The 20,587-nt window shown below is 41.2% G+C and overlaps 1 protein-coding gene and 1 long non-coding RNA gene across 2 annotated transcripts in view; one reads left to right on the top strand and one right to left on the bottom strand.

The window, feature by feature from the left end:
• The window catches only part of LOC111266852 (uncharacterized), a 31,034-nt gene that overhangs the window by 4,750 nt on the left and 5,697 nt on the right, over positions 1 to 20,587 (bottom strand). The gene's annotated exons all lie outside the window — the stretch shown is intronic.
• Positions 5,982 to 15,713, top strand: LOC147752627 (uncharacterized). The gene is made up of 3 exons (XR_015313569.1): positions 5,982 to 8,317; positions 10,203 to 10,445; positions 15,366 to 15,713. It is a non-coding gene; the product is annotated as an uncharacterized LOC147752627 (long non-coding RNA).

Genomic DNA, 20,587 nt, shown 5'->3' with positions numbered 1-20,587 from the left:
GATCCTGCGACACCGTCTGGCAGATAAGAGACACGAACTTTTCGGTTCGAAGACAACTTTCTCATGTGGGCTTTGTTTTGGTTTGATGATGACGCTGATCTTTGACTCTCTGGCTGCCTTCCCACACATGTTGCGTTGGTTTTTGCCGAAGGAAGCGTTCGAGTTGTAGCCGATGGCTATAGTTTTACAAACATGATAGTTGAAGCTTGATGATCCAGAGAGTACGTATGCGTATTGCATTACGATTAATAAGCTGCTTTAAATGTGAACGGGGGGCAACAATGTTGTCATACTCACTTCGAGCCATGCGAACACGCACTGACTTACGTTTTGCCTAGCATCAATTGTACGTCATCGACGTATTACGCTTATCGAGATTGTTTGCATTAGAATTATCACTAGAGAAGTAATTGAATTCAAAGCATGCCTTCTTTAGGACACAAGCCAACATAACACATTAATGAATTATCATTACGCCTTATTCGAATTCTATCGTTGCAACCACTTCTCCAGTTGAAGCTACATAAAATAAAAAATATCAATGAGTGAAATGTACATTTCCGGATAATCAAATTAATGTACTAAATTATTCTTATTGTGGCAGGCGATGTCAAAGCAACATGGTTACTTTATTTTTTTACATTATTATTATTATTGAGTCTGTTTTCTAAATTTCGCTTCGTTTATCATTTTGGTGAATTAATACCTTGATCAAACTGTTTAAATAAGATCGGAATATTTGCCTGACTATTTAGTATTGCGAAGCTAAATATGTGCATCTTCTCCTTTCTAGTTCTGCTATTTTTTTTTCAAGAAAATGTATACAGTTAGGAAAAGTAACGTATTATTTGGAACCCGAGGCAAAACAACGAGTCGGCGCAATCTAAAGCCGGCGCATGAGCTAGCAACCAATGATATTGATCAGGTAAAAGTTTACCCGTATAAGCCACCTCGTCGAACACTACACTACTAATTATACGTATATTTATTAAATATTTTAGTAAATGCGACTACGCACAGTCATTAGTGAATTTTAGTAGGTCAATTTTACGTCAACGGAGCTGCTTGTCAGCCAATCTTATCGTTATACAGCCAGGGCAGAGAAGCAGAACGAGTTACGAAGATATGCTGCGTTCTGGGGTACCCTTGTTTTTTGGCCGTTGACCACAGGAAATTAACGTACGTTTTTTTAACAGGTAAACTATCTAGTTTTGAGACTTTTATTACCTATTCAAATGGCTGATATGGCTTCTTCTCCGAAAAACTGTTTGGAAAAATTGAGCTCCTTATATTGGACGATATGGTATTCTACACCTTTGTACAATTCAACTGTCAATCAAAAGTTAAAGTATTCTAAGAGCATTTTGATTCAAACATCCAAATGACAGAGAACTTCCGCAAGAAGTATGATTGCTTTATATGTATTTTGTCATAGCCAAGCACCGAAAGCTTGACGAATGTTCACGTCGAATGCAAAAAATATGTTCAGCTGTGAATCTAGCGATAATGGTTGCGTAACGGTTACCATTATTGGTTTTCATTTTTAACCGACTCCGTTTAAATTGGTTCCCATAAAATCATGCACAATGGATCGTTGGCAGGGTATTGGAGCTCACAGGTGTTGGCCCTTACAAAATAAGTCGAAGAACACATGTTGCATTTAATAGTTTTCAAGTTGCTTAGTGAGCGGATCAAACGTTGTTAGTATATGATCTAAACCACACTGTTCAAGAGTGTTCTTATGGGCAATAGATCAATGTGCGTCCTTGACCTTGTGGTAACCTCGTACTGGATAAGCGCCTTCCACTACTTTGGAAAAACAAGCATTTGCCACATGCATTAATAGCGGACAAAGATAAATCTTATCATAAAGCATATTCACCTCGTAACTATGTATATATAAGGTAGAAAACAGTGATAGCATTAGAGACAGCGGTAGATTGATGCCTCCACATTTTTGGTGGCCTACACAAGGGGCCGGGTCTGCAGGAAAGCTTCCACAGGTTGGCCGCAATGGCGGTCATCGACCGATCCTTGGTCGCGCTGGTGTCCTGTTTCCAAACAAGTGAGAGGACAATGCCGTCAAAGAACGTCAAGAATCAGCGACCTCTAGGACAAAATCATTGAAACCGGCCGCCCCTTGTCTGTTACTGTCCGCATGGACGATCGCCGCCCCTGGCGCAGTCTGGTGTCACGTTGCGCGTGGCCGATAACAGCAGACTTTCTTCGATTTAGAGAATTTTCATAGATGGTGTTGCTGTGAGTGCGAACGAAAGCGAAACGAGCGCGAAAATGGTAAAAAAATTTCTACAATCAATCATTTTTCCGTTGCGAAGTTGGTCGGTTAGCGCCAATGATAATGCACAGGGCTCTATTTCTGTATATTTTCCAGTAAAATGAACGATCCATTTCAACGATATTATACAACACGTGTGATCGAATAAAAAAAAGACGCTAATCATTAAAAGAAGCGGTACTACGTTATATTAGAAGAAGATCCTCAAAAATTTCATTTCGCTGTGATAGTTTTTCGTGGAAAAACATTCGTTTTTAATTTTGCTCTAGAGAAAGGCCCGGTCCTACAAGCTGGCCAAAGAAAGGCAATGAAATCCAAGACAGCTGCGCTCGATCTATTATATATTTTCCTCTTATCTGATGTTGGTAGGCTTCAATAAATGAGCCACGTGTCCTCTAGCTTCAATGCAATACAGTAAAATAAAGATAAAAATGGGGACTGTACTCTCCGCTGCAATGCTAGAACAATCTGCGATGTTTCCTACTCGGAACTTTCAGGTTACTGCTTCTAACAGCGATATCCACAATTGGCTCAGCACTGTTGTTTTATTGTAACTCGTTTCTATTAATACACAAAAGAACTATATATAAGGGGAGTCTCTCCTACGTTGGCAGTTTGACAACTTCATTCTAAGCGCAGGAAATGGTAAGTGAGCAATGGTTGCAATATTTTCTTCAGTAACTTTTGGCCCGCTTCGGACTCAACTCGTTATTTTTTTATCTATTATCAGCCACGAAAACCATGTATTATCAGTTACGATAATATATTGTTTTCGTGGTTACTTTTAGCGCGCCTTCTATTCCATCTATTTAAATTTAAATAACCAACCTTCAGACATGTTGATTGCTTTGGCAAGATTTCCTTTTGACCCAGCCGACTTTTGGCCCGGGTTTGATGCGCGTTGACAACGCAGGGTAAACAAATGGAGGAAAACCGAGTTGCTCATCAAAACAGAAATTTAACTGTGTGTTTGACTATTTATACCATTAGGGAATACACGTTCCCTGCCATAACATATGATTTTATTTGAAAAGCATTGTATCTAAGAGCTATGAGGATAACCTTTTATTTATGCGAAGTACATCAGAGTTTGAGATAACAGTCATATAAACCCAGATTTGTGATTACCGGTACGATGTGTTTTTTGAGACTCACCGGACTTGTACGATTGGCCATTGTTGTAGACGTAATCAGCCAGAGATTGGCTGTTAACATAACGATTGCGGCTTGAGCGAGCCAGCCAGCATGCGCCATGACGGAGTTAAATTTAAGTAGAGCATGTGACGGTAGCAGAGAGTCTGTGTCCTTTTTTATGTTGTCTTTCGTTATTATATCAATTAACTTAATGCAAGCTAAGGAGTCAAACTTATTTATTGAGACCTTTCATTATTGAACTGAAATGAGATCTGCATGAATTGGGAGTTCTTACGATCAACATAAACGATACTAGTCAAGCAACAACAAAACGGTAACAGAACTATACGAAGGTTTGCCTTTCTAATTAGCTGAATTGTAAGGTCAATAGTCAACGAATCGACCGTCAGTCTCCTATTTCGGAGTTTTAACCCAGGAATCTATTTACACATATATCTTAACATAAAAATAAATAATTTTTTTCCAAAAAATAGATAAAAAGTTTTATTAGTAACAGATATCAGTAGCTGCGAAAGAAAGGTACCTTTTAGCAACAATCTTACGGCTTCTGTTGATAACCTCCAACGAACGGCTACTTCCGACAAACATTTATAACGAATGTATACGTAGTAAGGCTCATCATATTCTATGAGATTTCCTATTCTATTAATCATGAATTATGCAGTATACTACTTATTAGGCGGAGCTTTTAATGAAATAATTATGACCTTATTTCTGTTCAAGTCTATAGCGAGATCCGTTCTATGGGCAAACGTTTCAACAATTCCATCCGCAAAGAGAGAACCCATCCGCAAAGTGCATGTCATAACGCAGGGTACCTAATTGGTTGCCCTCGTTGTGTCACGTCGGAGATGCGGCAGGCAGCTAGACGTTAACTTTGCCCACGATTGTCTTCAAGGATAACAAAGAGGAAAAAGTTGTTAGATGATGGCTGCTTGTGTAGCAGTTTCACCTGCCACTGGGCGTCTGTTTGGGTGGCACAACAGCGAATTGGGTCGACTTCGACGACATCGGGTTTCTCAGTTATCCATCCAGCTATCTTAACGTAGTTGTAAGCACGAATATCTATATTTTACTGATATACAAATATCTGCAACAGTAGCATGGATGAAAAAATTTAGACCTTGCAACTGTTAAGCAGGAAGGCATCTTCAATTTGTCATCTAATCGCGCAGCTGCAGATTGGAAGATAGAAAAAAAAAATATCCAAAAATTCTGCACTTTTGCGAAATTTCTATATTAACAAAAATATAACTTAAGAATTCCGCATGAGATAAATTGGCAGTTTCCATGGGCTTTCACCATAAAATTGTACGCCATCAATAGTTAGCTAGATTTTGCTTTCTTAAAGTTGTTTATCACCCAATCAATGGGACATTAAAATAGATTAATCATAAAAATGAATAGAACAATATGTATTATTATTATAGTGATTATCGGGTTTGTATCGTCTATTTGAACAATCGCTTGGGGGTTGACGTATCGTGATGATACCGGCATTAAAAAGGTCGTTCGTCTCAATGAGCCACACAGTCCCTATGTACAGCCTGTTACTCTACAGGAGTCGTCTGTTAATGTCGCTCAGCCATCCAGAAGTAAGGGGCCAGTTTCAGACAGGTAGGTGTGCAGTCCAGGTCACAGTCTAGCCTTGTACACGTATTCATGTGAAGCCTTCCTTTTAAGCTCTCTACGATAAAGAGAAACCGCTTTGGTTTTATCGGATGTTCGGTCCGAGCGTCAAGTTATCGTTGTCGTTATTAAATTAAGAGTGAGCCGTACAAGTCATTTTGCAATGGCTAGTTTTGCCTTAATCGAATATAGCTAAGACGTCCTGTGTCCCGCAATAATACAAATATGCGTAGCGTATTTAAGCGACGCATGCGGTGTTTAATGTTTTGATTTTTAATTCCATTCGCAGCTTCTCAATGCTTTTCAAACATGTTTATAAATATCCCCTTTTCACTGGAGATCGGCGGCACGTAAAGTATTTGTGCGCAAGTGTACTGTTCATAGGCACACATCTGAAACGTTCCATTATTTAGTAGACTTTTTAGTCAACACAAATGCTCCTACGAACCAAATGAGCCTAATTGATATATTGATGTTAGAAACGGCTGCAATATATATCATACAGAACCATATAATAACCATTATATTCCCGTATGCCGTAAGGCAATGCTTTGTGAAGTACGCTATCCATGGGCCATCCTGTCCTATTTTAATGATGCTCTCGCGATGGTGCAAGAGTGACGCGACATGTGTGCCTGTGAACTCGAAGGACGTAGGAATGTGCTCTAGCTTTAAATTTGGGGGACGTAGGCACGTTTTAATCCCCCGATCGCCCCGCGGAATGAGTAGCGAGTGACAGCAATTTCTACTCCCAGTTGGTCTCTTCTCTCAACTAACAGGTATTACCAAAAGCTGTCTTCGAAGGATTGGCCGAAAATAAGTTATACGAAACTTCTATTTATTTTAATAATGTTTTCTTCGTCTGAAGAATACAGCTTAGTTATTGAAAACACGTCAATAGCAAATTGTATTGTCAAATCAACGAAAAGCTTGCCAAATTTTGGGGACCCTCAATAATTGAGTATCCAGAGCGTGTATCCACTGCTCGTATGAACTGAAACTTTCCACGCGTAGACTCTCTTGCTGTGATGCACCGTCCAGAATCATAAGCCCCTCGCGGGCTCTTGCCACTCGTTTTGGTAGGAAGGAGATTCCCCTTTAGGATCTAGCCTGATGTTTAGATAGCAGTAAACATATGTTCCTTAGAAAAAAATTGCTCCATTCCACAGTTATTCTTGTAAGGTGTGCACGATGGCATCTAACACTGCTCGACCGGGAATACATTGTGGCAATTCGCTCAGCGACAGCTGATTCTCGACTGGTGACCTGGGGTGGTAAGATACACATTTAAACGCTAACGTATCTCTCAGAAGATTCCGCGTGTTGGAGCCGGCCGACTCTGCTGTGCTAAAGCAAACGATGTTACACAGCCATTCATTGAGGTCAAAACGTAATGTAAAAGCCATCGAAATAGGGCTGCGTGTACAGATCAACGAAGTAATGGTGACGACGGCTTGGAGATTCTGTTCCAATTAGTAGTTGATTCAACGCACACTAACCAGTTCGTAGAGAAAACAGGTTCGAGTAGTACAAAAGCATTATATATATTAAGAACTATTCTCTTAGAACTCTAAATAGTTACCCATTTTTATTCTGTTTCTGTGCTACGCAATTTCTACCAATCAGGCGCTAGCTTGTAGCTTTGCACAATGTTGGGTACGAAGTGCGATCTGCATAGAAGTGTCTGATTCTTTAGGGGTTTTCCGATGCACAAAATGTTGAACAACCGCCCCGTTCGTTCGAGTGTTATATCTAGTACCAATACCACATCGAAGTGCCGTTTGAAGAGAGCGATATAAACATGTAAAAAAAAGCATGTAAATAATAAAGAAACAGCCGAATATTTATTTTTATAATGGAGCAACTTATAATTTTCACGTAGAATTGGATACTTATTTCAGCATAGGATTTCAAACATGAGTGATGGGTACACATGTCCCTTTGTAGCTAAATGTCTTTTGATAGAACGAAATAACGACAATAGATCCTTTTGTCAGCTATTGGTTAATTACCTACGCAAGCAGTTGCTGGTTTTACTCTACTACGTCAATGAAGGAATACGTATATTGGGCACGATACATTGTTAGCAGAAGTTGGTTCCGATAGCTGTTTTTTTTTGCTTGGCTTCAATCAATATTTGGTGAGTGGTGATCTATCAGCAAACACAAACATCTAGCTTTAGTTAAAGAGTCGTTTACAGACGTCTTATTTCAATCTGGGTCCGTGACAAGCACAAGACCGAGTAGCAAAATAAAGCTAATATTAATGCAAAAAAAATGGCAAAATCTGCTGAATGGCATGTCCTGTGTTCTACCATTTACTTAATTTAAGATAACACGTACTACCACGGACACAATCTCAATTCAACAGCATATGTCGATCGTTTCAGAGACAAAGCGAGTACCTATGTCTTAGTGGTGAAGTACTGATTAAGTATGTCAATAAGTGCAATACGAGAGCAGACTGTATGATCAGGAGTAGCAGCAGGTACCGAAAAATCGACAGTCTGGTTATAGTGCGAGGACGTAGATAGAGGCATTTGGTTCTGATATGAAACAGATCTTTTGCGTCACTAATGTAACCTTATTGTCTTGTGCTGTTTTTCATGGCATCCCGCCAAACGATCGTCGTTAAATGCGACATTGCGGCATCGACTCATGGACGCATATATCAGCAGAAAAGCAGTCTACGGTCGGCGTAGGTCAACACACATCGATCACCTCACCACGGTAGCCGATCAGGTGCAATGCATGTCCTGCTATGCTAAAAAAAAATGAAGGGCCAAGAACGCGGCTGTTTCCTCGTTGCACTTTTGTCTTCCTTGTGTAAATATTGATTAAAAATTATCTTGAAAGACTCGTCGTATTTTTGCTCGCTGTCACAGTTACTTAACGTGTCTGCGCGTCTGCCTGCCTGTAGAGGAGTATCATCGAAAACGCAATCACCTTGATCAGCAAAACTTAGTACAATATTTTCAATTGTTTATACCATTCGCACGGTATTGCATATTAGTAGTTCAAAACTGAAGGAAACTAAGAAATCAGCTTTTACCAAGTACTCAACGAGCCTTCATGCAGATGGATGCCGTGCATGAATCGCGCTTTCGCGGGCAATATCTTACATACAGGCCTAAAGTGTTAAGATTTCGACTTTCGTCTGCCGTGTCCCGTGTATGTAGACTAACTCTCCGTTTGATCGGACTGCTGGTCACAAAGGCTCATGGTATTACGGATTCAGGTAACAAACTTACAAACAAAGACGCATGTTTCTTTCTGTTCATTAAGCACGAAATATAGCCACATCATGAAGATGGATCTCAAGCCACTGAAACAAAACTGCCGTATAGAAAATGATAGAAGTTTAATAGAAAAAATCGACCCCGAAACTTTGTTTGCTCCGTGCTAATCTTGCGAATAGTCAAGTCCACACTGTTATCATTTCGATAACAGTGTGGCTCAGGTAACTTAGCGTTCAGAAATAAGTTTCATAATGAGGTGATTAGTTTTGCCACGAGGCTTCATCAATATCCCTCTTTGTCATTTCTCTATCAAATTACATTTGTTGCGTGGTACACGTCATTGGCGGGGTTAGAAGCAGCATGCCCGCTTTAGGCAGTCAAAGGCTTAGCCGTAGAAGGCCCTACACCGGTCTCTCTTATCGGCATACGTTTTAATAAGGAAATAAAAAGTCCTATCTGTAGTTTATAATGAAGTATACTGTATGTATTCTTGAGAAGCCTATATTTTTTTTTGTCTCGATTGACGATCTGCAAGAAACGCTTGTTATGGCTCTTCACTCGCTGCATACAATGTGCTCCGAAGTCGAGCAAATTTATGAGGATAGTCATCAATGATTCGGAATTGGCATCGTGTATTGGGGGTCAACATACTGTAGTCCCTGTGGTCTTCTTGACCGCCATCGCACGAGGAGTGAATCTCGAATTGGAATGAGTTTGTTGTAGAGACCTTTTATCTATCGGTTCTGTAAGAAGGCCTGCTTTCTTCTTCTTTTCAATCTATCCTTCTCATCGATATTACTTAAGCAACACCCAGATGTGTCACGGGACAAGCACGCCTTCACTCGTGTCAGATTGATGGCGAGTGTGACAACATGTTGAATGATGTCACATAGCTAGATAACAAAACAGCGTTTTGACACCGAGGCACAGATCTAACTTACGGTTCGTTCACCCTAAAATTCGACTTGGCTGTTGTTTCCCCTCCATCGGTCTCAGCTAAAACAAGAAGCAGGACAGGAATACGCTTAAAAGAACCGAATAAATCGTATCACAGCTATATGTTACGGTTGGCCATCGCGCTGCTCGATTAGAACATAGAGATCTGGCCGGCCACAAAGCTCACATCAGTAACAGGTTGCAAATTGACATCCACCGTTTTCTGGAAACTGCAACAGCCATTGAACAGCTATAGACATTGCAATGAAATCAATTTCGCAGCTCTGAGAACTAGTTTTCATTGCGTGGTAAACTTAAAGTGCGGCTACTGTTTTAGTACATCGTAGTTGTAACTAAACGGCTCGCTCACTGGAAATGTCCAGTAAAGGCAGCGTTTGTCCAAAATGAACATATTGATTATTATTATCTGTCATTTCAACCAGTTAGTTCAACATGCGGCCGTAATTTGGAAGCGAAACAAGTGACTAATAGATTCCTTTATAATACGTAAGAGCCGGATTCCTATCACTATTTTCGCAATTGATTGAATTAGGGATATGATAGCTGAGTATTTAGAACAGCTAAGTTTGTGCGGAGCGTTTACCTTCGGTTAGGTATCTTAATTCCGGCTTTGGTTGTAGCAGGGCTCATGACAGTTTGCTAGCATCTACTTGATTAGGACATTTGCATATATTTAAGCTTTGCAAGTAAAAATGATAAGGGCTCGTTTTTTATTTGTTAGTTTTTGCAATTTAGACCATTTTTTGGAAATCCACGAGTAGCTAACAAAACTTTTCAAGCTAGCCCGCTCATAGTCCAGCAAATTGAGCTGCTTGAATATAAGCCAAAACAAATGCATAGGTGAACCCCCTAGTGCAAGCACAACATGAAAATGTAGTAGGTAATCTGTGAATCAGGTTATTAATGATCTGCGCATTGACTTTTCAGGTGGCTATGGCTGTTGACAGGGGTTCTCGAATGGTGGGTGCTGATGATATTACTAACCTACGCCTATAATTGCAGTAGTTTCTCGTCGTTGATATCAAGCGCACTGTAGCCCGTGTTTAAATTAGTCGATGCTGGAGGATTTACTACTGGGAACAGATCGCTTTCCCAGAAAATTAACCGGGCGACTGCCGCAGCACTGGCTTAAGCGGTCGTAGCGCAGTCGAATGGCGTGCCGTGAGGCAGGTGCGTGAGGTTCGTCCACGGGACAGATTACCCACCATCAACAAACGATCTTGAGACGGCTTCGGGGAGGGGGAGAAGGGAGGGAAGATGGGTAAAAAAAAGACTGCTGCCGCAGAATGAAACCCTCGTGTGAGGAGTGAGAAATAGGCGGCTTGAACAGCAATGTCAGCATCAACAACAAGAGTCAGGCAGAAAACGATAGAGTATCTCCATAAAGACAGACATATAGTCATGCAGCGAAATAAAGGCAAAACCAACCTTTGGCCAGCCAACAATAAAAGGCCAAAAAAAACGGAGCGAAATTTTCTCAGCATTGACTAGATCCGATCGAAGTACAACGTGAAGCCTATTGTATTTCATTCACACTTCCACTTTTAGAAATATTATAGTCGAACTTTGCAGCTAGTTTCAATCGAGGGGGCAAAATGAACTTTGTAATAGAAGGCCATAAAACAACATAGTACTAAGGTACCTACCATACACTCCAGTCAGCTCAACAGAGTCGTTTCTTTGAAAACACCGTTTTCACTTACCGGACCAGATATAAATGATTAGAAGAAAATTCAGCATCTAAAAGCTCTTATTAGCCATTGCGATTTTCAAAAAAACGCATTATGCTTACTATTTAATGATAACCACAATTGCTCGGTAGAGCTTCCTGACAATAGCGGATGTTGTTGTTGTTGGTACATTTCGTTTGCATGCTCAACATTATTGTTGTTTCTATATTTCGAATTTTATGCTTGGTCTGGCTATTATTAGGCGTTCCGTAAAACGGCTGGCTAAAAGTGCCTCCGTCCGGACTCGAACCCAGACTACAACGTATCATTACGCAGGCAAATACGCTACTGACCAAACCATCATGGAATAGAGGTTCGTCGCTATTGCCTAGCTTTGTTGAAGCGTTTTTATTATCATAATTCAAATGTTAACTAACGTACCACTGTCTGCACTCTGATAGCTTGATCCGCGTGGTATTGTTTAACGTACTCTCTGCCTGATCAAAGAGATCTAAATTATTCCCATGTGGTTGTGCTTCGAGATCTATGTTCGATAGTGCCATTAAGCAGCGTTTCAGACAGCTGGCTTCCAGCACGAAATGGGGCATAGGTTTAGAACCCGGACGAGACTCCTTACCCCCAACTTGAGCAGACGAACACGTCATCACTGCACCAATACAACGACGACACGATTGTGTTCACGTCGTGGCAGCCGTATCTGTTTTCCTATGCTGATTTTGCAGCGATCGGAACAGGGTAGCGAGTTCATATGCCGCTATCCACCGTACTACGCTTAATATAGGCAACAGTTATTTAGAACAGGGAAAACGCGCTGTGAGCTTTGCCTTGCTGATTTATGGTGGATTGCTTTTAAGCTTCGTTTTGGTTCCGATAGCTCCGGGTAACTGATGAGAAGGTAAATTGATCTCTTTTTCGTTGAATCTGAATTAGGCGAAACGTTTGATTCCTGTCTTCCGTGTTAAACAGGGTCCCTTTTGACGAACGTCATTCATGTGACGCTTCGACCCATGTAGCAGTCGCCATTTTAATAGTGAGATTGGACAGGAAATATCTATGCGTGTCACGTTGAAACTGTGAAGTGATCAAAATCATCCGGGTAGAGCGCAGTACAACTCGCTTCCATTGATTGGGTCGCTAAGCATGGGTTTAATTATATATGCAATCTCGCGTGATTAATGATACTTGATCGGGCATTTTTCAACCACACTAAAGAAAAATTCAACTAGAAAAAAGATAAGACAACTGTTATGCGTTCGTCGGATACTGGTTTCCAACACCAATGTATTTGTAACCTAGCATTTGTAGGAAATAGTTTGAGCAGATACGGCGAACCTGTTTTATGCATCTTCTCTAAACCGAACTCAACCCGATTTCAATAGTGGTCAAAGGATGTAATTCTTCTCTTGGTAATTACTCTGCTGAGTGATCGGTGCAGATTTTCGTTCTACACAATTTGAAAATTGTCACTCATAGCATATTGTCAAACAATTAACATTTATCGAAACACAAACCAAGTTACTAAATTGTTTTTATTTAGTGTCAGGTTTCGTTTAGCAGATGTCGTGTCTAACTGCAAAATTAATAGCAGGTTTATTTAAAAGCACCTCCATTAAACTAGGTACCTCTTCCCGTATACTCCATAAAAGCAGAAGCCATTTACGATCATGTACCAAGTCCGTGCACAGATGTAACACTGCTTGTGTACTTACCTAGACGTGTATAACAATCTTTAGTACCCAACCTCCCCTCCACCATCGTCGTATCCCTACCGATCGAACGCGCGCTTCCCCTAAACGCTGGTAATTTCGACCAGTCGTGCCTGCTGAAACTATCGCTCGCCCGTGTATATTTTTCGTTTTTTCTACCTAGCTCGTTTGGCCTCACCTTCGCTGTGTGCTTCACTGTCTGGTCTCTCGCCATCAAGATACCTCTGTGCACCCATGACGTATCTTTACTGACCGCCTTAGATTATATCCTTAGTTAAAGAAAAACGAAATTAAAAGCCATAGGTGGAAACTCTCTTCCCCCTGTCCTTGTTTCACTGACTGAGCGAAGTTCGATCTGAGACTTTTCGGTCCGAAGTACGAAGTAATCATGCTCGGCCGTTGCACACGAGACGGGCAAGGCAGGTCATCCATTTCTTGTGTCTTGTGTACTGCCTCGTGTTGTCCCGAGTATCCAGCGTTTCTTCTCATACTTCGCTGCGCGCACGAAAACAGTGGAGGATTGAAGCAAAAGTAAGCGGTAGCGAGCGAGAGTGTTTTTCACCGTCGTGGTGAAGAGCTGAAGAATTCTTCAGCAGCAGAAGAACGAAGAACTGAAGCGAAGATCTGAACCCAAAGTAAACGCGCTGTGGTATCGGGGTTTCTGCAGTGGTCGGCAAGCTCAGATGGCGCCCGCCTCGTTATCGGCCGCGGCCCCCCGCTTTCTCCGGGCTGTTTCTTCTTTTTTGGTCTTCGGCGTCTCCGGTGCCGCTGCGCCAATGGACAGGACATCGCTTAATCTTCACTAGTCCCTTTAGACAGCGTAAGACATTGGCAACATGACAGAGAGAGCCGAAAAATAAGTAACAGAAAGGCAGAATCGACGGTAGAAGAAACAGTCTACCTTCAGCCTTCACTGTGTCTGGTCTCAGGATCGAAGACGACTGAATCGGACAAGGAGAGGCTCCGAGCGATGCCTGATGGCGCTCCCGTAGAGCGGCCCAACAGGAGAAAAAGCGCGGAAAGAATGAGACGGAGGGGAGGGGGCAGAGATAGCACGAACCGACATCGTTGGATTTAATGAAGCAGAAATTATCGAGATTCAGGATTTCGCTCTTTGCTTCGATGCTGCCGAGGCAACGACGTGGCGCTGTCGATGCCGCCGTCGCCTGCAGACGCTTTGCCGCCCGTGGCTCATGCTGCGACCGCTGCTAGCGTTTGTACCGCGTCGCACACGCGAAGTCAAAACAACTACAGAACGGAGCATGCAAAAGAAAAGCCACGCTACCGTAGCGTAGAGCAGGCAGACGCTTCCTGGCCCATAGAATCGACGACAATGTACGAGGCACCAAGACGAATTAACCATTTTTCTCCCGTTATCCCTCCCACGGTCTGGTCCACTAAAGCCGAAAAGAAATCGAAGAAGATGGCCGCGGGCATCGATTTACCTAGGCACTTGTTGCGCTCGATCGAGAACGCGCTCGGCCGGCGAAAACAAAATCATCGTATATATATTACCCGTTATATATCACTGTAAAAATATTTTCATAGTAGTGTGTAATAAAAATGCATAGTGCAGGTCCAACGGTTATCGATGTATAAGGGTGAACGATAGATCAAAGTCGGACTGTTTGTGTTTGTGTGTGTCTGTGTGTGTGTGAGTCTATGTGTTTTTGCCGGGTTAGTGCGAATACCTGAGCCCGCTTGCTGTGTTTTTATCGTTCGCTTTACGGGGCTGTACACGAAGTACCAGCGTCAGCACAGCCTACTCTGAACAAAGCATTGCTGATTATTAGCGGAGTGATAACACTGAGCTAACCTCGACATAGTCACAACAGCTTAACCCGCAGCCCAAGGTGGCATGCCGGTTGCGAGCACTTATGCCACTAGCGGCATTGGCGGTCTATCCTATTTTGACTAACATTTATGTATACGGGTCTATATTGCAGGCGTTCACCGCACCATAAACATGAAAGCCGGCGCTAATGTTAGATAGATTGTTGGGTGTACGTAAAGCAAATGGAAAAGAAGTTCACGTTTTTTTTTCCACTCCAACTGGATCATGCAAAACTTTTTGCGATGCCTTTGCCGAGAACGGGTTTATCCTTTGAAATCCTTCGGATATTTAAAAGCTCAGCTGGTGAATGCATTTGAAACGTATCAACGATGATAAACAAAGCGTGGTCACCATACTCAAATGCTGTAACGCATTTAGATCTGTGGTGTTTTGCTGGCTGCTTATAAGACGTCTATCCGGGCAGGCCCTATTTCCTATTGTTGGTCGCTAGTATCATCGCAGTTTTTGCTGACCAAGCTACACCGCGTCATTGGCCGAAATGAGATTCAAGGCTTTAGAATGCGTAGGCTCCCGCAAGGTTCTCGAAGCTTTAGCCAAGCTGAACCTATAAACTGATTTTAAACATTTTTCGTCTTGAAAAGAGTCAACCGTGGGTATCTGGATCAACCCTAAACCTATACGGAATACGTCCCTTGACATAACCATGTTTTTAGGCTAACTAGCAGCTTGTAGTAGGAAAGATCGTGTATTAAACGTGCTAGTCTCTTTTATTTATGGACCATTTTGATCTTTAGTGAAAATTGGAATGATCTTATCGACTTCTGACTATTCAATAGTTTTCGGTATTATGCTAAGTCTACTTTTTTTTTTTTGCTGTCCATTATAATTTCGACTGTAGGAGCCGCAAATTGGAATTGTAATGGAGACATAGGCGATACACAAACAGGCCATAGGTCATGACAGGGCCGTCGTTTAATAACGTGCTCATCTCAAAATAAAATAAATAAAGGATCTTTTTAGTTTTTATTGCTTTCAAGTAAAGCGGGGATTTCCTAATATATTGTAATTTTGTGAATGACCACACTAGTCACAAACGGTTGTTTACGTTTCGATGTCTACATCTATGCCAGTTGCTGTTTACTGACTTTCAATAGGAAAACCAACAACTAGAACAATTATTATATGCAGTGTTATTACGACAATTAAATCGCGTTATATTAAATGTTATGCTGCAGATAAAGTTGATTTAGACTAAAAGAAAAATGTTTTTCCAAATGGCCTGAATTTTTAGCATCGAAATTATCTTATCTGGACCAGCCCGTAGAAGAGCATACTATGCTTCCATCAAATGAGTGAAATTTCTCTGAAGTAAGTGAAAATCATTGCTGAATAACTATGGTGGCCGCCTGTAATACGGCATTCGAGACGTCAGAAGTATTTGAATGTAAAGCGATCCAACGAGAGGCTGAGGTCTATGAACCCCGCGATCAATCAACTTTGCTTGCTTTGCTAAATCAGTGTCAAAAACTGCCGCATCACGATATAGCAGTGCGCTGCCATTACTGATGGGGCTGTTGGGTTCATACTCCCTACCTGGCGCTCATTACAGAAAAAGGGTTTCAGTGTATATTAAAGAGAATCTGGAGAGTGTAAAAAAATATCAAGTTTATCTTGTAGACATTGAGATGAATGATGATTTGTTTTCAAAAATTGCGCGCAATCCCATTGGACAGCGTATATAGAAACGGTAGTTGCGATAATCAATGGTCGCAAGCGTCCCATCTTCACACTTAGCCTAGAAACGCTAACCGTACTAAAATTGTCCTGAAAAAATTATACCTTACTCCATACAATTTGGTATGGATCGTAAGGAAGAAATCGAACGTTTCGAGACGTTACACTTTACTTTTAGCGTCTATTACATAAGGAGAGTAAGATAGACATATTGCGGATCGGCCTTTTGTAGCTCCATGTTGTCCTGAGGCCACCATCGGTGGCCAGCATCTATGCCAGCTATTTCCTTAACGTGTAATAATTTCACACGGCGCAACTGCGAGACAAAGACAGAAAGAAAGGTAATTTGAAAGCTGACAGATGCCATTATGATTAGGAAATACGTTATGCGCGTCACATAGGTAAACCACCGTTGGCAATTTTGGAAAATAAGCATTTGCTATTATTTAAAAAGCTTGTTATTACGATTCCAACGGTTGAAATCTTTATCAGAAATTGTGCAAATTAGGTCTTATTGTATTCGATTTTACTTGTTAATTATTTTCTTTTTACATGTATTCACTTCATTTTCAACATCAGAACATGATGCCGACTCTGTGGAGAAGGCGCGCACCTACATCCCGTAAAAAACACGATCTTTATGCTCTATAGAAAATTGGTATTCTCGAAGCGTTGTACTTCTAAATATGCCTCTTTCTGTGATACACACAAGTATTTACAACAATATACAAATTTCCATTCTCCGCGCGTAAACTGTTCCGCGAAAAAGATGGACCAAGTTAGCTGAATTACACAAAACGGTCGATGCGTACGTACATCGACGTTGATCTTCTGTTGACTGCCTATCCATTTGATGGGCGTCACTTCAGGTGTGCTTTTGTAGATATGGACATCAATAGTTCTAGCGATACCTTGAAGCTTGGCACCAATATTGAACGAGTTCCAAGATTTGCTTCGAAGAGAAGGTAAGTTTGTCTGACCAAGAAGAAGCTAAACGAACTCGTTCAGTTATCTGCTCTAGCCCGCGCGACACATTATTCGACTAAAAAGAGTAATTTTTTTTTCGATGGTAGCTAAAAAAATTAAGATAAATATGTGGATTCGCTTTCACCTACGGGCAGAACTAGCTATAGAGCATTGTAGATCCCTGTTGCCAGTAGTACCGAATATTACCAATAATGAGAGCGCTCTGAGTGTTAATTTTAGGACCCTAATAGTAGAATCACAATAAGGACATCTCTTGAATGGGTTTGCCATCACCATTAATATGATGCTATTCGATAAAACACAGGATGACATCATAAGGAAACGATGGCTAAAAAGCGATGAGTATAGACTTCCATTGTAGTTTAATCAATCTTTATGGCTTTGAATTTGAATCTGAGCGACGCAAATATACAGGAAATCGTAATTTCTGGCAAGCGACTACGCATTCAGCGTGTCATCCTTTTAGTGCCCTTCGCAATGACGATGGCAACAGTCCAGAGAATTCTGCAAAAGCAGCAGTTAGTCACCAGTAGCCAGCCGCCACAAAGCGTACGAAATAGCGACGCTTTGTTTGATAGCCGACCGACAACTACTAATAACAAAGGAGGCAAAGGTATTTTATGGGTCGAATTTTGTTATACCCACAGCTTTTCGTAGCAAACACAATCTCTTCCCTGTACACAGCCCACATACACAGTCTACACGTATCTTTCAGCTCTAGAAGAGGGGGACAAGACTTCTTAAGCCAAGAACTATTCGTCTTTCGGTATTCAGAACGCACTTAAATCGAAACAGCTAAATCAACGTTCAAAGACAGAGTAGCTGGCGTCCGATGATGGATTAGTCATTGTTTTTTCGGCTTATTGAAAAACCTTGCCGAAGAAAAAAGCTGTGCAAAAAGGCAAATCCCAGTATCCTAAACTACCGATGACGTTTAGCGTATGGATACAGGCGGGTGATAAAATCGTAAATCTATACTACATATTTGAAACTACCGTACAAACGCCGTACTGATCTGTTTCTCCTGTACTGTGTATGAATCTACAAAATTCAACTGTAAATATGCACTGGGGCAATATGTATGTGTGTGCTTGCGTGCAATACTGTTAACGATAATAGTAACAATTCCTTAAGAAGTTTGGTTTGAGAGCTTTTATAGTAGACTTATATATGACTCCAATGACGCACAGATGGTAAATTGCTATTAGGGGGCGTCAAACCCTTAACTGGAAGCACATTCTGTCCAGTTTGGAGTCTATGGAATATAGATCGCAATAAGCACGTTTCTTGTGCTCTATACTTGTCGTGATTTTTTTTCCATGGCAGGTTATCTAATTTTCATTCTGTGTTGAATCAATGTAAGGGCCCTCACGAGACTTTGCTGAGTACTTCTATTGACTAATATAGATAGGTAGAGCAATGAATCAGCGTATATACTAAATATATATATTTAAATATACAATTAAATCAAGATTGTTCAACTTTAGCAATTTTTAAGCTAACTACATATTCTAAGATGCTTCCATACGCTTAACTAGCAAATTCTTGGCAATTCCTCTTGAGTGACCATGCTGCCTGTGCAAGTCTATCAGATCTTTCGCTGGAAAATATAAACCTACAAATGGCAGTCAAACAAGTGACAAATCTTCAGCTATTTAAGAACCGGATCTATCTTGAACTTGTTACATTCTTTTGCCCTTCGGTCGCTAATCATGTTAGTCAGCCCACAGATGATATCATGGGATTTTTTAATACACATTTACTTGTCAGTCCATATGGTTAGCAGCATTAAAGAAATCAGTTGTCAATTGTTGTGAAAATGTTCACGCAAGTTCGCGTCCTAAACCTCCGACTCCCATTGGATACGGTCATGAAGGTGATCATATTATTTCGTTAAGTCAACCAAGCTTAGGGTGCCTATTGATTGAGGTTTAACGGTCAGGCTTCCACTTGGCACCGGCGTGCTCAATACGGTAGACTAATTCTGCTCTCTTTCAATCTCTATAGAAATAACAGCTAAATAGAACAATTCGATAAGGAACGTTTTTGATTTGATAATTTCGGCTGTTAGCTTTTTTAATATACACAAAAATCTCTTCGTAGCTCAGATTGCATTCGATTCTGTGAGGACTGATGCAAGGTTAAATGCAATGGATGTTCACACCTCGTACACTTACGATGAATGATAATGTTTTAGCGACAATTATTTTATGTTGCCCTAAAAGCCATATTTTATATCCGGATTGCTGTATTTCTGATCATCGAGTGTTTTGTTCGATCAATAGCTTAAGCTCATATTTAAGGCTAGAATAGACGCTGAGACAACAGAGGTAATTCACTAACGTGAAGCACCGGCATTTATACGTAGCATCACTTCCCCTGTGTGGTTACAGACGTAATTAAACCATTGGAACAGCTAACTGCAAGGTTCCATCACGAAGATCTAGCACGCACTGTCACGAGATCCGTACCCTTCTTAGACGAATCGACTTTGTCGCTCATCGTATGAAGTGAACGGGTATGGTTTGTTCCTCATTGGCTATTTCAAATTGAAGCTAGAAAGGTACAGCGTACGATCAGCGCTTCGTTAGCAGAACGCCATGAGATAGTTATTCTTCCGTTCTAGTCGTCCGTCTATAGACGTAACAGCAGAATATGTTCCTTCGCTGAGCTTCTGTGCTTACCTAGACATCTAGGTTATGTGGCCGTTAGAGGCACCTTAAAGGTGACACCAAGCAGGCATAGCTTAGAATTTCGTCTGCGGACTCATCATATTTCTATTACATTCGCAGAATAGCGATGGCAGTGTTAACCGCGATATGCGTTGTTTACCTCTTTGAGAAAAATATCGACCCTATCCATGTGCTGCTACCGCTACCTGACATCTAATAGTCGAATTGAATTTTGCGAAAATAGAAAGGAACGGTAACTGATACTTACTTGCTATTTTGTCACAAGCATTTCATAAGGCTGAGGGACGCTCTCAGTTTGATTAGCATTGGCCGACATCAGTTAAAGGCAATATTTCGTAAAATTCGAAATAATTCTGTTACGGTATGGCGCAGTCGACGAGAATGCGAATTGTTTTTAACTTTGGTAACCTAGCTTTATGACACTTTGGGCGAACTCATCACTCATACAGCTAGATAACCAAAGAAAAGAAGCAACGCTAACTGGATCTCTTCGTCGTTGACGAGCGGCACGTTCATTGAGGTATCGTCATAGCGACGTCTCTGTATTCCAGCGGTCAACAACTCTTCAAACGTTCTTGTTGCTCTGTTAGTTTTCTATTCTGAATCAACTAACTCGGTGATCGATTACTGACGCATGTCGATTTTCATGCAATAATTTTGCAGTTAGTAGAAGCTGCTAGCAGAAACGTGCGGCCATGCGGATATA

This window comes from Varroa jacobsoni, unplaced genomic scaffold (genome assembly GCF_002532875.2).
Source record: "Varroa jacobsoni isolate VJ856 unplaced genomic scaffold, vjacob_1.0 scaffold_1121, whole genome shotgun sequence".
In the NCBI taxonomy this organism is placed as follows: Eukaryota; Metazoa; Arthropoda; class Arachnida; order Mesostigmata; family Varroidae; genus Varroa; species Varroa jacobsoni.
The sequence above is the reverse complement of the archived record's forward strand: the minus strand, read 5'-3'. Positions and strand labels throughout refer to the sequence as shown.